We start from the raw sequence: 6069 nt of genomic DNA, 5'->3' as shown, positions 1-6069 counted from the left end.
AATTGAAATTTTTATTTTTATTTTACATAGTATATTAAAAATAAATGAAAAATTTTATAACCAATAAACATAATCTGTGATGCAGATAATCTATTACGAGAATAAATAGACGTAAATGTAGAGGAATTATGGCTTCAGACCTAGTTCTTGCGATTATTTTTTATTACAAATTACTTTATTTTTATTGCCTATACATTCTAAAATTCTTATTTATTCATAACTATAATTTTCAGTTTTTTACTTTGCGAATTTAAAAATATTTATCTACTTCTTTTGAATTGTCATTATATTTTCGAGAAAAGGTTTAAATGAATTAGTTACATTGACCTGCACCATTGAAAAACTTTATGTTACGACAAATAATACTTGGCATTGTTATGACAAATAGGACCTACTGTATATTAGAATTTTATAATAAAAAATAAGGCAATTATTATAATATTTCCTATAATAAATTAATAAAGTATAAAAATCTAAATTGATTGAAAAAATATTTATATGAATATTAAATAATACATGAATCCAGCTCCTTGTAATATAAATTATTAAAATATCAAAGCAAATTTATCATTTAACAAAAATTCTTTGGAAATAATTCAAAATTTTATAACATATTTTTCCCAGTTTATATATATATATTTAAACTAATAAATATTTGTAAAAATATTCTTCGTTTTTTAATATTTACGTTTCTTCACTATTATTATCTGTATTTTTAAAAATATTTTCAAAATAGAATTGTTTTAAAACATCATATTTTAAAAACAGGAATTTAAATCACTATAGTTCTCAAAGAATGAATTAGATTTAATTTTTTTAAATTTTAGTTATTTCACTAAAGCATAAAAATTTGAATAAGTATTATAGATTTTATGATGGAATAATGACACCACGTATATATTTTACTATAACTGATTGGGAGTCTCAAGGTGTAGACTACATAACTTAAAATCGACAATTTCCCAGTTATGCCACTAATGTTCTTAGCAGGCGATATATCCGAAGATTATTTATATACTGTGTAATTTATATTGAAATATCTATATTTTTATAATTAGATAGTAAATGGTAAATAAAAGACAATGAAAATAATGATACTTTGTCTATGGAAATATTAGAAATGAACAAAATAAGAAAAAGTATATGAGCATTTAATGTGTTTCTTGTTTTATCTAAGTTTTAAGACAATATTTATTTAAACACTTAAATTAGAAATTTCATATTAAACATTAAATTTATATTATCCTTAATCTTTTCAGAGATGTAAAAATAATAAAGCATGAGCCCATGTTTTAAAATCTACTTCTAATTTTTCTAGTTGTTTTTAAGAGAACCATGTCTCTAACTAGGTTTTATTGTTTTTCCCTCAATGAAATAAAAAAAAAGTTATTTATTTTATGAAATAAAGACTATTAAATCCCATTTTTGCTTTTATATTTAATATTAAGTGATTTATGTATTTACTAATATATATTTCATTATGAGTAATTATTCCTATTATTTGATTGTTATAGAGAAATAACATTTAATAATTTTGTTTGCTATTTAATAATTATATCAAAATATGTTACGAAATTATAAAAGTATTATATATATTTACATATAACATTTTTGGAAAATTATACAAAGTTTATACAATTTAAATGCTGTTAAAAAATTATAGTAATAAATAGAAAATGTAAAGATATATCTTCAAATTAACATTCATCAAATATAATATTCTCAGCATTGCCACTTCGAAATTTATTTCTTTTTTCAGATGGTAACTATTATACAGAATTTATTAACGGAATATTAGATTATTAAGATACTATTATACAGACATAAAAATTCTTGAATATAGTAAATAACTAATTTACCTCTCTTTATATTACATAGACCTACTGCATAAAAAATGATAAATTTATAGGTCACGTTCATTTTAGCATTTCTAAAATTCCTCTCATGCAAATACAAGTACATATCAGGTCGTTTATTTTCTTGTATATTTTTATATTTTGCCAAATAATATATGAAATGATTAGAATGACTGATTTATTAAAGAACCTCATACGTAGAATCGAGTTATATCGTTTTCTATATTTTATTATAAGTGCAATAATTCGTCAATAATTAGTTCAATATTTAATAAGTAATTATTTATTTACAGTATTAAGTGGTGGTATACATTTAGTTAAATATACACGTATTAATTTTCATAGCTTTCCTCCCCCTGTTTTTAAAAGAGATTATTCGAATATTCTTTTATTTTTCTCTAAAGTTGATACCGAGTAATAAAAATAAGGAAATAATAATATAGATGTGATTTTTATTATTTAAGTTAACTTTAAAAATAATGAGTAGGTGAAAATCGGATTTCATACTGACCAATCCAGTTCAATTGGTAAGTTTTATTTGTATACATTATTGCAAAAAAAAAAAATTAATTTATGTCTATAAGTATTATAAAACCTACTTAAAACTGATGGACAATATATTTTATAACAAAATGAGCTCTTAATATTAAAGAACCTATAACTTTTCATAATACACGATATAGCAAGAAAAATAATATTAATACGAATTTTNTCTAGAAATTGTCGCGAATACACCTACACAATTTCCTACTCTCATAAAAAATTTTAACTTAAAATATTTAGAATAATTAAACCGCTTAAAAATTAAGTAAAAAAAAAAAGGTGTTAATTAATAGCTATAGTCTTAAGTATCTTAAATATTAATTCATTTTACTTATATAATATGATAAAAGTCAAAATATTTATTATTTTAGTATTTATTTTAACGATTTAAACAATAAACGAAGCAAGTTTTATGACCATTTTCTATATTTAAAAATTTTCTAAATTAGTTAATTATTATTCATTTTTTTAACATGTAAATAATTTAATTTCTATTTTATAAATATTAATTTTTATGTAATTAAAAGGAAATATTCTAAAAATAAAAACAGATCGCATATTCTTCTATCCACTTTTCCAAAAAAGTAGAGCTTAAAGAATTTAAGCATTCAAGGCATGCTTGAGTAAATTGGTGTAAATTTTTACCTTCTTCAACGTACAACGTGCCGGGTAATTAATTCCTTATAAAATATAGGGTTTGGGAAAGTTGGGCCATAAATTTTATCTAGGAAATTTTTTTTTTTTACTCGTTGTTGTGTTTTGTTTTAAGTCATTGTTTGCTGTTTCTAAAATGGACTAGCTTTAGCCTCAGGCATGTAAAGTCCTATATATATATATATAGGCCTATATAACTACTAAAATTATTACATAAATTCACAAAATTTCATTGATTTATTTTAAATATAATTAACTTTTTTCCCTCTAAAAAAATCGATTAAATTAATCGATTATTACGTTTTTATTAAACAAATTCTTATCTAGTTATATATATAAATTTTATTAATTTGTTAATTAACTAGAAAATATATAACCTGTCTACATACAATAAACACTACATCATTATTAGTTTTTTATGTATATATATATACATTAAAAATAATGTCAAAATACCAATTAACGCTTGTAATAATTCTAAATTTATAATTATTTAATATAAGAGGAATTTTATTTTTTTTAATTATTATTATTATTATTATTTTAATGTTATTTTTATTTATTGCTATTTTCTTCCGTTGCAAGTCGCGTCAATCGTACGGTTGTTTAGTCGGTTGCTAGGCGACTGTGTTGATAAACAACGACGTGTGTCGATGTTCGATTGAAGTTCGTATGTTTATTTTAAAAATTAATACGTTAGAAACTTTTTTCCGTTTTAACACTTTTCAGAATTATGTCTAATCTGATCAGGTTAGTTTTAAAAAAATATTAACGTGCTGTTATAAAGGTTAATGTTCTTAATTGATCGAATATCGTCGGCACGATATGCTCATCGTTATATTGTTCTTTGTATTAATTCGTATGTAGTTTCTGTGTTAAATATTCGTTTTCGAATCTTCGTAAACCTTTTAACACAATTAAAATTTTCTTTTTATTATCCTTCGACTACGATGAAGTTTAAACAAGTTTATATTCGATAAAACTATGCACATCACGTTTTATAGCCTGCGTGTTATATTACGTTCGATTAAAATTAAAAGCAAAATTATTTAAATCGTAAACTAAAATCTATAAAAGTCCTCGTTTTATTCAATTTTGTTTGTAGAAATGATGTTAATTTAGGTATAACATGTGGTGTCAGTAAATGTTTAGAAAATAAAACTAGAATAAAATATTAATTCATATCCTACTTTACATGTAATTTTATACTTGTTCCGAAATAGGAAAAACTAGAATACAATATGATGTAACCACGTTGTTATGTGAGTTTTAAAGTCTTAATATAAAAAGGAATAAGAGGTGGTTGACAAAGAAGTGTTCACAGGGGATAGACAAAAAAGTTAACTAAATCAAATAGATGGGCTAAAACGAGAGATTTATTTCATAAAGAGAAAAACTGTGAACTTAAGAAACAAAAGAGAACGTATTAAGAAGGGCAGATATAAGCGGTGTATAAATGTTATGTCTGGACGATTTATAATAAAGAAATGGAGAAAACTAGTGCAGTAATACTTGTAGAAATGCTTTCGTTTGCATGCTGCAAATATACAATACAATATATATATATATATAAATATTTATTTATTTATACAGACATACAAAAATCATATCATGCATATTATAGGCCTATATATAATATGTATGATATGATTTTTGTATACATTGAATATTTATATATAGGCCTATATATAATTTTGTGTATATATGTAATATATAATTTTAATTGCTATTTTTACTTTAAATAAAGCAGAAAATATAACTTTAAAAAATGTATATTTCAATTTTAAACATATATAAATAAGTATTTACATATATTCAAACATATGCATTTATTTATTTTTATGCACTTAAAATTAAAACATACTGTATATGCCTATCTTTAGATATAAATCAATGTTTAATATTTATGAGTGCAATATATCAAAGTTTCAAATTTTTATTTCTTAAATTGTAATAAATGTTTCTTTTGTGACGGTTTTATAAAGAACAAATGTATGGTTCATTTTTTTTATTTTTTTGAATATGTTATAACTTAATCCTAGCTGAATGAGAAAATAAGAACAAATCTGCCCATTGGTAAATGATCTAAATTGTCTTTATTTTTAATAAATATTCATTGAAATACATTTTAAAATAAAAATATTATTTTTAAAGTTTAAGGTAAATATGACGTTTCAGATTAAATGCTAAAAATTTTAAACTCGAAATTTATATAATTTTAATTAAAATTACCCATTATATAACTTGTCCATATTTTTAAAACATTGCCTAATTTATTTATCGATTATTTCTTTTCATTAGATGTATAATTTAAAAAACAATAAACAATTTATTATTAACATTACAGTAGAAAACATTTAGTCATATTTTATACATTTTTATTCTATAAGTTTGCATAATTTGATAGTGATACTGTGGTTATTTTGGATTATAAATAAAAATGAATATTTATATTTTAATATATTCATTAATGTAATCAGTATATAAATTAGAAGAAGTAATTTATTAAATAATAATTATTAACATATTTACCATTATTCCAAATGTCTTTTCCTTTATCAAGTAATAGCAAATGTCGATTTTTTAAGATTGTTATATCAGTTATTTTATAGGCATATTAGTTTTAAGACGAACTATACTCACATGCTCTGCTTTAGTCCGAGTGGTTTACTTGAAACTCCTTTACTTCAGAAACACATGATGACACTTACGTTAGGTTAAAAATGTAAAATCGGCCAAGTGGCACGTCCTACTTCGATAGAATCTTGAGGGCAAAGCGAATCCGGGTTACCTGTTACTCCCGTAATCTTTTTTAATCAACAAAGACGTTTTTATTTAACTCGTTGAAAAGTTTTAGTAAGAGTTAATATACGACGGAAATTTTTTTTAATTATAAAATATATGTTATCAGATCAATAAAAATTTTAAGAGATTTTCGTTAACTATATTTTATAATTGGAAAATTTTAAAAATATAGTAATTAATATAACATAGCTCGGTTAATGTTAGTTTTTAT

This window comes from Centruroides sculpturatus, unplaced genomic scaffold, assembly GCF_000671375.1.
Source record: "Centruroides sculpturatus isolate CEXI.00-Female unplaced genomic scaffold, Cexi_2.0 scaffold676, whole genome shotgun sequence".
Lineage (NCBI taxonomy): Eukaryota > Metazoa > Arthropoda > Arachnida > Scorpiones > Buthidae > Centruroides > Centruroides sculpturatus.
Note: the sequence above shows the minus strand (reverse complement) of the source record.